The sequence below is a fragment of the Schistocerca cancellata genome, chromosome 4, assembly GCF_023864275.1.
Source record: "Schistocerca cancellata isolate TAMUIC-IGC-003103 chromosome 4, iqSchCanc2.1, whole genome shotgun sequence".
Taxonomy (NCBI): Eukaryota; Metazoa; Arthropoda; class Insecta; order Orthoptera; family Acrididae; genus Schistocerca; species Schistocerca cancellata.
The window spans coordinates 35616385-35627787 of NC_064629.1; the positions used below are offsets into that span (position 1 = coordinate 35616385).

Consider the following 11403-nt stretch of genomic DNA (forward strand, 5'->3'; position numbering starts at 1 on the left):
AGCCTAGTCTGCACCGTGTGGAGGATGATCGATGACAGTGAACCCAAGGAGTCGGATTGTTGCAGATGTCGCGGCACTCCTGTGTGATTTGGCATTTTCATGCTGAAGGAGAGGATGCTCTGTGTGTGGACGAACTCTTCGGATTCTAAACCCGATTGCAACACGCTATTTCTCACGCACCGACGTAGTTACGTTACGCAACGCCATACATAGAAGTAGATATTCTAGGAATAGCGAAGCGTCTTAAGTCACTTAACAAAAGCTAGTCTTCCGGTCCAGATTGTAGACCAGTTAGGTTTCTTTCGGAGTATGCTGATACCGTAGCTCCATACTTAACAATCATATACAACCGTTCGCTCGACGAAAGATCCGCACCCAAAGACTGGAAAGTTGTACATGTCACACCAATATTCAAGAAAGGTAGTAGGAAGAATCCACTAAATTACAGGCTCATATCATTAACGTCGATATGAAGCAGGATTTTGGAACATATATTGTGTTCGAACGGTATGAATTACCTCGAATAAAACGGTCTATTGACACACAGTCAACACGGATTTGGGAAACATCGTTCTTGTGAAACACAACTAGCTCTTTATTCGCACGAAGTGTTTAGTGCTATTGACAAGGGATTTGAAACTGATTCTGTATTTCTAGATTTCCAAATGGCTTTTGACACTGCACCTCACAAGTGACCTGTAGAGGTCACATATCGTAGTAATTGACAGAAAATCACCGAGTAAAACAGACGTGATTTCTGGCGTTCCCCAAGGTAGTGTTATAGGCCCTTTGCTGTTCCTTATCTATATAAACAATTTGGGAGACAATCTGAGCAGCCGTCTTAGGTTGTTTGCAGATGACTCTGTCGTTTATCGACTAGTTAAGTCATCAGAAGATCAAAACAAACTGCAAAATGGTTTAGAAAAAATATCTGTATGGTGCGAAAATTGGCAATTGACCCCAAATATCGAAAAGTGTGAGGTTATCCACATGAGTGCTAAAATGAATCCGTTGAACTTCGGCTACACGACAAATCAGTCAAATCTAAAGGCCGTAAATCCAACTAGGAATTTTAATTACAAACAACTTAAATTGGAAGGAATACACAAAAAATGTTGTGGGGAATTCTAACCAAAGACTGCGTTTTATTTGCAGGACATTTACAAAATGTAGCAGATCTGCTAAAGAAACCGCCGTCCTCTTTTACTATACAGGTGCGCGGTGCGGGGTCCTTACTAGATAGGATTGACGGAGTATATAAAAAACTTCAAAGAAGGGCAGCACGTTTTGTTTTACCGCGAAATAGGGGAAAGAGTTTCATCGAAATGATACAGGATTTGGGGTGGACATCATTAAAACAAAGGCGTTTTTCGTTGCGGCGAATTCTTCTCACGAATTTTCAATCACAAACTTTCTCCTCCGAATGCGAAAATATTCTATTGAACCGACTACATGGTGAGTGTTGTGAATTGGTAGGAGCCAATTCACGGAGTTTGGAGGAAGCCGAAAGGCACGCGTTTAAGCTCACGCAGGCTGGCGTGAGGTCTGGAAAATGACAAGGAATTATAGTAGCCAAAAATAGTACATAGCTTCTGGAATACTTAACTTTAATCCATAATTGGAGAACATCGCTCTTGATGATACATAATTACAATCTCAATATAAACTGGTAATGGCGCCTTGCTAGGTCGTAGCAAATGACGTAGCTGAAGGCTATGCTAACTATCGTCTCGGCAAATGAGAGCGTAGTTTGTCAGTATAGCATCGCTAGCAAAGTCGGCTGTACAACTGGGGCGAGTGCTAGGAAGTGTCTCTAGACCTGCCGTGTGGCGGCGCTCGGTCTGCAATCACTGACAGTGGCGACACGCGGGTCCGTCGTATACTAGCGGACCGCGGCCGATTTAAAGGCTACCACCTAGCAAGTGTGGTGTCTGGCGGTGACACCACAGTGAGAAACGATCACCATAGTAAAATAAGGGAAATGTCAGCTTGCACGGAAAGACATAGGAGTTCGATTTTTCCGTAAGCAATACGAGATTGAAATAGTAGAGAAGGTTGTTCGATGCACTCTCTGCCAGCACTTAAATGCGATTTGCAGAGTATCCATGTAGATGTAGATGTAGATGTAGATGTTACAAGTTGCAATTCTAAGCCCTCTAGCGGTAGCGGGTTGCAAGTTACGTCAGCGAAGCCAGAAAATCGACTGAGTTATATCCATGATATGTAATATCTCAACCGATAATGACAACAGAATAAAAAATTCAGAGGCATTGCCTTTCAGCACGCCCTTGTGTTTTTATCTCAGCTGTTTCAATTCCGGTGTCTTCTTCATCTAACCCGGCATTTCTCATAATGCACTCTGCATACAGATTGAAGAAATAGGGTGGCAATATGCAACCTTGCCGTACACCTCTCTAAGTCTTCAACAATCTAGTTGCTCCATATATGATTCTCACTGTGGATTCTTGGGCAGAGTATAATTTCCGTATGAAGTAAATGAGGTGACCTGGTTCTCCCATGTTTTTGAGTACTTCCTACAATTTATTTTGTTCAGGTAGTTCTGAATTTATATACTGTCGAAGTCTGTTTTATAAGATTTCAAGCATTGCTTTGCTAACATGTGAGATAAGTACGATTGCTCGGTGATCTGAGTAGTCCTTAGAAATTCCATTCTTTGGAATTGGGATGAGTACTCAGTTTTTCTAGTTTTTGGCCACTGTTGGGTTCTCCGTATTTTCTGAAACATCTAATGCAACACATTCCCTGCATTCTTTCCAGTGATATCGAACAATTACGCTGAAATTCTACCATGTCCACTACCCTTGTGTTTAGCTATATTTTCCATTTGACTTTACTCTGCAAAGTATCTGTCTCTGGTTCTAAAATCATATAATTTCATTAACAGCAGTATACATTTATTTCTTATATAGAGCTTCTGCATACTCTGCCCATCTTTCTTCAATATCCTCTGCTTCTATTTTTACTATCCTTATATTTTATAATTCCAGTTTCGCCTGGAATTTTCCTCCGATGTCTTTAATTTTCTTGTAAGAAGTCTCTTGTCTTCCCCATTCTGTTATTCCCTTCAACTTCTTTGCAATGTTCATTTAAGAAGATATTCTTGTCTCTTCTAGATTATTTCAGAAATTCTGTATGTGACTTAAACATTGCTGATTTGTCTCCTTTTGTTTTTGCTTTCCTTCATTGACCTGTAAATTGCAATGCCTCTATCGATAACCATCTGGCCTTCTTGCTATTCTTTTTCTTGGTGATATGTTTCTCCGCTGCCTCCTGGACAGCGTATGCTACTTCTCTGCACAGCTCTTGTGGTTTTTTGTCTTCTAACTCTAACGCATTAAATCTGTTCCTAGTTCTACCGTGTAATAAGAAGGTATGCGTTAATGGGCTATGGCAGCAGACGATCGACGCGAGTGCCTTTGATAACAGCCAACATCGCCTGCAATGCCTCGCCTGGTCTAGTGACCATATCGGTTGGACCCTAGACGACTGTAAAACCATGACATGGTCAGATCAGTCCAGATTTCAGTTGTTACGAGCTGATGGTAGGTTTCGAATGTGGCGCAGACCCCACGAAGCCATGGACCTAAGTTGTCAAAAAGTCATTGTGCAAGTTGCTGGCGGCTTCATAATGGTTTGGGCTGTGTTTACATGGGATGGACTGGGTCCTCTGGTGCAACTGAACCGATCATTGACTGGAAATGTTCCAAGATGCTACTCCAGACAGGTGTAAAATGAATGTGGGCAACGGAAAAACTGAATGCGAAAATGAAGATTTGGCCCTGTCTGACTACCCCCTTAAGCAGCTCTTAGGATCTCTTAATGGTGATATCTCCTCCTTCTTGCCCTTTAACATATAAATTACAACATAAACTTAAATGAATGATTAAGGGAACTAGTAACTATAAAATGATAAATGCTGTTTCTGCTTGTACATTTATTGTAGATTAAAACCCCTTTATATATTACAAATGTTTATACATCAATGTCCAATGGACATAAAGAGACACAAATGAATTTCCTAACTAATATCAGTGATCAATTGCCTAATCTGCCCCTTTTTATGGCTACGCGATCTAATATAAATAACGCGAGATGACTGACATCATCTACGTACCAAACACTAGAAGACGCTACTTTCAAAGATGATATAGAGTGGTGTGCAAGCTCAGTGGAAATAAAACTTACGTGATCACAGTTGTTTAGCTTTATAGCATTAATAAGCCGAAACAGTTGGCAATATCACCATATGTACTGCATCCGGTCCGTCGGAGTGACGGTTCTCGTACACATCTGGGACGATGGAAGAACTCCAGCCACAAAATAAACTCTTTCAAACACTAGGACTACAGAAGGCGGTCCTCTCACTAGTATACTTTAATACTGTCTTCTCCTCTCTGTGTTCTACAGACGAGAAATGCGAACTCCCAGCCACAAGGACGCAGTTCAGGTAACGTCTCAACGTGAGTATAGGCAGAAGAAGTGCTCTCAATCACTGAACGCTGCCTATTCAACGACGACTCCCTACGCAGAGGCGAAGTCCAGAATCATATAAGTTCGGAACAGTACAGTGCCTAGCCGTTCTAACTACAAAATCTCCTGAGAGCAAAGACAGCAAGTCCGTCTGTACCAACAAAAGCTGATACTGAGCGACCGTCAAACTAGGGCGCTCAAAACGGAAAACCTCTTCTCTCCACCGCTGGCTTCCCAGAAAAGCTCGGCTCCCCTCCTTCGTAACTCAGAAGGCGAATCATATTCTCGAAACCACGGAATATTCTCCCTCTCTACAGGTTCTTCCGAACGCCAACCAACGATATTTTAGTCTTTTGTCGTTAAGCGCGGAAAGTTTGCGAGGAAATACCTATACTCATACAATGGTATGTTTCTCAGAGTAAAAATCCTCATAAATAACCCAGCCTGCGATTTCCGAGGTAACGCTTCCTCGTTCCTCTTTGCTGCGTCCAAGATTTTCAGAGTTTCCGAAGTACTATCCGGTTATCCTTCCGGCCACGCTACAAAACCGTCCGACCACCCCTGTATTGTGCTTCCGTGCTCAGGTGCCCAGACCGTCCTGTGTGAAGCAGGACCAACACACCTGCGGAGGCGCTTCCACCCAGGGCTTGAGTTACCCCTGCCGTTTCATTTCCACTGCGGTTCCAACCTCTACTAGTATAGGCAATCATTTGTTATACCGCTTTGATAATAAAGACACTCCGTCACCTTTCATGCAATAAGTATTAACAACTACACTCCTGGAAATGGAAAAAAGAACACATTGACACCGGTGTGTCAGACCCACCATACTTGCTCCGGAAACTGCGAGAGGGCTGTACAAGCAATGATCACACGCACGGCACAGCGGACACACCAGGAACCGCGGTGTTGGCCGTCGAATGGCGCTAGCTGCGCAGCATTTGTGCACCGCCGCCGTCAGTGTCAGCCAGTTTGCCGTGGCATACGGAGCTCCATCGCAGTCTTTAACACTGGTAGCATGCCGCGACAGCGTGGACGTGAACCGTATGTGCAGTTGACGGACTTTGAGCGAGGGCGTATAGTGAGCATGCGGGGGCCGGGTGGACGTACCGCCGAATTGCTCAACACGTGGGGCGTGAGGTCTCCACAGTACATCGATGTTGTCGCCAGTGGTCGGCGGAAGGTGCACGTGCCCGTCGACCTGGGACCGGACCGCAGCGACGCACGGATGCACGCCAAAACCGTAGGATCTTACGCAGTGCCGTAGGGGACCGCACCGCCACTTCCCAGCAAATTAGGGACACTGTTGCTCCTGGGGTATCGGCGAGGACCATTCGCAACCGTCTCCATGAAGCTGGGCTACGGTCCCGCACACCGTTAGGCCGTCTTCCGCTCACGCCCCAACATCGTGCAGCCCGCCTGCAGTGGTGTCGCGACAGGCGTGAATGGAGGGACGAATGGAGACGTGTCGTCTTCAGCGATGAGAGTCGCTTCTGCCTTGGTGCCAATGATGGTCGTATGCGTGTTTGGCGCCGTGCAGGTGAGCGCCACAATCAGGACTGCATACGACCGAGGCACACAGGGCCAACACCCGGCATCATGGTGTGGGGAGCGATCTCCTACACTGGCCGTACACCACTGGTGATCGTCGAGGGGACACTCAATAGTGCACGGTACATCCAAACCGTCATCGAACCCATCGTTCTACCATTCCTAGACCGGCAAGGGAACTTGCTGTTCCAACAGGACAATGTATATCCGCATGTATCCCGTGCCACCCAACGTGCTCTAGAAGGTGTAAGTCAACTACCCTGGCCAGTAAGATCTCCGGATCTGTCCCCCATTGAGCATGTTTGGGACTGGATGAAGCGTCGTCTCATGCGGTCTGCTCGTCCAGCACGAACGCTGGTCCAACTGAGGCGCCAGGTGGAAATGGCATGGCAAGCCGTTCCACAGGACTACATCCAGCATCTCTACGATCGTCTCCATTGGAGAATAGCAGCCTGCATTGCTGCGAAAGGTGGATATACACTGTACTAGTGCCGACATTGTGCATGCTCTGTTGCCTGTGTCTATGTGCCTGTGGTTCTGTCAGTGTGATCATGTGATGTATCTGACCCCAGGAATGTGTCAATAAAGTTTCCCCTTCCTGGGACAATGAATTCACGGTGTTCTTATTTCAATTTCCAGGAGTGTATTTACAAGGTGTACGTGACAATATCAGTCTTCTTTAAATATTCATATATACGATACACAACCTATCAAATGATACCTAGTTGCGGTTGTAAATCACGGCAAAGTATGTAGATGAGTAAGGTGCGAAATTGTAGCCACCTTACGATGTGTAAATTTTTGCTACTTGGTGAATACTTGCAGCCATTCGTGGACTTTATTTTCCCAAGCAACGATGGAAATTTTCTGGATGACAATGCGCCATGTCACCGGGCCACAGTTGTTCGCCTTTGGTTGAAGAACATTCTGGACAACTCGATCGAATCATTTGGCCACCCACATCGCCGGAAATGAATCCCATCAAACATTTATGGGTCATGATCCAGAGGTCGCTTGGAGCGCAAAACCCTGCACCGGCAACACTTTCGCAATGGTGGACGACTATAGAGGCAGCGTGCCTCAGTATTTCTGCAGAAGATTTGCAACGACTTGTTGAGTGGATGCCCCGTCGAGCTACTGCACTACAGTGGGCAAAACGAGGTCCAACACGGTGTTAGGAGGCATTCCACGATTTTTGTCACCTCAGTGTATTAGATGAATGGGCAGTCCAAGTGTACTGTTTAAATATTCTAGAAAAACGTTATTTTAACCATTCCAGTTACTGGTGGTTCTTCATCAATATTGTTCGTCCTCTACGGTGTTTATGTCTAGCTGCTGCAGAAAGTGGCTACAGAAGCGGTGACCTGCTCTTTGCAGACTGGTTGTCGCATCTCAGCAGACTGAATCGTGGCTCAGTAATTGGCTGATTAGCGACTGCCTGCCCCTCTCCAGACGACTTCCCGCCCCTGTGGTCGCCGGCCTCGCCAGTCGCCACTACGTGGTAGGGACAGCAGTTATCGCTCAAACAACCGGTTTTCACATATATCTGTTATCTTCCACGCCAGTTTAATCTGGCTCTTAAAACCGCTCAAAATAAATCTGGCTCTTAAAACCGCTCAAAATAACCGGTTTCACAAATAACGTATTTTCGGTTTTTTATTCCCAGTACTTCCTACAAACATAGAAATGGAAAAAAAAGACTGAAAAATTTCGACTATCTCAGTTTCGATATACGATGAATCAAAATATAAAACTAAATAGATAAATAAAAGGAAACTTGCTCCTTCCACCGTTAGCTGCTTTTCTCGAAAAGTGATAACTGATTGAATACTACTAAAGATCACCAGTATTGTCCTGCTGATTCTAATGTTTTGAAACTCTGTTCAAAAATAATGTTGTAATCGGGGATTATACCGCTATTTAGACATTAAGAGTACTCAGTGCTAAAGAGTGAAAACTGAGGTTGAAGAATTAATTTTTCGTGTTAATTTGTCTGTTTTCAAGGGCTACAGGCACATTGAGGCATATTATGTAGACAGGCGGCAGATCACCTACTTCCTGTTTTTGTTGTATGCTATGAATGGACTCCGTCGTCAGGCCACGAGTGGCTTACCGGGACCGTCCGACCGCCGTGTCACCCTTAGTGGAGGATGCGGATAGGAGGGGCGTGGGGTCAGCACACCGCTCTCACGGTCGTTATGATGGTATTCTTAACCGGAGGCGCTACTATTCGGTCGAGTAGCTCCTCAGTTGGCATCACGAGGCTGAGTGCACCCCGAACAATGGCAACAGCGCATGGCGGCTGGATGGTCACCCATCCAACTGCTGACAACGCCCGACAGCGCTTAACTTCGGTGATCTCACGGGAACCGGTGTAGCCACTGCGGCAAGGCCGTTGCCCGTGTATGCTATGAATGGATGGTTGTTAAATTTTTAATTAATTAATGTTACCATAATTTCGCCCTTCTTTTGTTATTTTATAGAAATTGAGGACATATCTTTGCCGGCCGATGTGGCCGAGCGGTTCTAGGTGCTTCAGTCTGGAACCGCGCGACCGCTACGGTCGCAGGTTCGAATCCTGCCTCGGGCTTGGATGTGTGTGATGTCCTTAGGTTAGTTAGGTTTAAGTAGTTCTAAGTTCTAGGGGACTGATGACCTCCGATGCTAAGTGCCATAGTGGTCAGAGCCATTTGAACCATTTCTTTGACATATCTTTAATCATTCAAAGCAAATGAAGCATCGTACTTCACTGCTACGCCACTTCGTAAAAATATAGACCGGGGTTGCTGCCATCCTGCAATACAACGGATGCCCGGCGACGACAGCGAGAAACTGCTGCATAGACCAGGTGGAGTTAAATTTGCACACTGCAGGTACGTGCGTACCTTAAACCATGACACACGGCGAGAGAGACATTATTGCCTCAGCAGTGCTAGTCCACTTCTTATGCCTCGTGTTTGTTGCTCGTTTCTTTCGGCATTGTTATTAAAATAGCACTGATCCCGCTTTTTCCTATTTTCTATAACAACGCAATATTTCAATCCAATGCGAATTTTGCGAATAAAAATAACTGCATTTTTTTAAAAAGATTTATTTAAAAACGAAAAATTGTAGCACTGTTGCTACGGCTATCTGATAGACTATGTGATCAAAAGTATCCGGACACCTGGCTGACAATGACTTACAAGTTCGTGGGGCCCCCCATCGGTAATGCTGGAATTCCATATGGTGTTGGCCCACCCTTAGCCTTGATGACAACTTCTACTCTCGTAGGTATACGTTCAATCAGGTGCTGGAAAGTTTCTTGGGGAATGGCAGCCCATTCTCCACGGAGTGCTGCACTGAGGAGAGGTATCGGTGCCGGTCGGTGATGTCTGGCACGGAGTTGGCGCTCCAAAATATCCCAGAGGCGTTCTATAGGATACAGGTCAGGCCCCTGTGCAGACCAGTCCATTACAGGGATGTTATTGTCGTGTAACCGCTCTGCCACAGGCCGTGCATTATGAACAGGTGCTCGATCGTGTTGAAAGATGCAAACGCCATCCCCGAATTGCTCTTCGACAGTGGGAAGCAAGAAGGTGTTTAAAACATCAATGTAGGCCTGTGCTGTGATAGTGCCACGCAAAACAACAAGGGATGCAAGCGCCCTCCATGGAAAACATACCCACACCATAACACCACCGCTTCCGAATTTTACTGTTGGCACTACACACGCTGGCAGATGATGTCCGCCTGGCATTCGCCATACACACTCCCTCTCATCGGATCACCCCATTCTGTACCGTGATTCGTCACTCCACGCCGGCCGAAGTGGCCGTGCGGTTAAAGGCGCTGCAGTCTGGAACCGCAAGTCCGCTACGGTCGCAGGTTCGAATCCTGCCTCGGGCATGGATGTTTGTTATGTCCTTAGGTTAGTTAGGTTTAACTAGTTCTAAGTTCTAGGGGACTAATGACCTCAGCAGTTGAGTCCCATAGTGCTCAGAGCCATTTGAACCATTTTTTCGTCACTCCACACAACGTTTTTCCACTGTTCAATCGGCCAATGTTTACGCTCCTTTCACCAAGCGAGGCGGCGTTTGGCATTTATCGGTGTGATGTGCGGCTTATGAACACCCGCTCGACCATGAAATCCAAGTTTTCTCACCTCCCGCCTAACTGTCATAGTACTTGCAGTGGATCCTGATGCAGTTTGGAATTCCCTTGTAATGGTCTGGAAAGATGTCTGCTTGTTACACATTACGACCGTCTTCAACTGTCGGCGGTCTCTCTCAGTCAACAGACGAGGTCAGCCTGTAAGCTTTTGTATTGTACGTGTCGCGTCACGTTTCCAGTTCACTATCACATCGGAAACAGTGGACCTCAGGATGTTTAGGAGTGTGGAAATCTCGCCTACATACTCATGACACAAGTGACACCCAATCACCTGACCACGTTCGAAGTCCGTGAGTTCCGCGGAGCGTACCTTTCTGCTCTCTCACGATGTCTAATGAATACTGAGGTCGCTGATATGTAGTACCTGGCAGTAGGTGGCTGCACAATGCACCTGATATGAAAAACGTATGTTTTGGGGGGTGTCCGGATACTTTTGATCGCATAGTGTATTTCGGTTTTTTACTTGGTTATTAGTAAAAAATTAAAAGCTCCTGTTGTAACTGAGACCAAATAACTACCGCAAAATACCGATTATTCAGAACTGAAACACCGGTATCGATTTTAACCGATCAGTTTTTCCCGTCCCTACTACATGATCTGCCAGTCGTTACGAGCTGATCCCTGGGCGCTGCCGTTGGTGCTTACACAGTGCGACATCTTCCTGGAACCGACCTGGTCATATATACTTGGTCACGATTCTCATGCATATGACATTTAAATAAAATGGGGTGTGTGCTTGCTCAGTATTTCCTTCTTGTTTACTAGAATACGCCAGCAGCACGCAGCACTGAGCAACTTTTATCAGCGGAAGACACAGTTACTTCGCCAAATTCGAGTCATAATACGGGATGTTTTGGCCAGAAAGACAAGTGGACATGTGGCGATCAGTGCTAGATGTTTTGGGAAAGTTAACCAATTCACGTTAAAAAAATCCAAGTTATTCCCGAGAATTATTCTCTTTGTGTGATTCTTACCTGTTCGGCTGGCTCATGAAACCGCAAACATCCAATAAAGAGATAAATGATCGCTGGTACTAATTAAGTGCATGAGTGTTTTCAGACGCTGAACAGACCTAGGTAGAGAGTATTACAAAAAAGTTGTTGCTCTTAGTTGAGAATATTACTTTGAATATTGTGGTAGCGTATTTATTATGCAGGAGGTAGATTAATTAAGTCTACAAACACCACAAACTCATAGAGAGAGAGACAG

At 45.5% G+C, this 11403-nt stretch overlaps 1 pseudogene; it reads right to left on the reverse strand.

Annotated features, from left to right (window-relative positions):
* Positions 1–8325: 8325 nt before the first annotated feature.
* LOC126185769 (5S ribosomal RNA) lies at positions 8326–8442 on the reverse strand (annotated as a pseudogene).
* Between the last annotated feature and the right edge of the window lie 2961 nt (positions 8443–11403).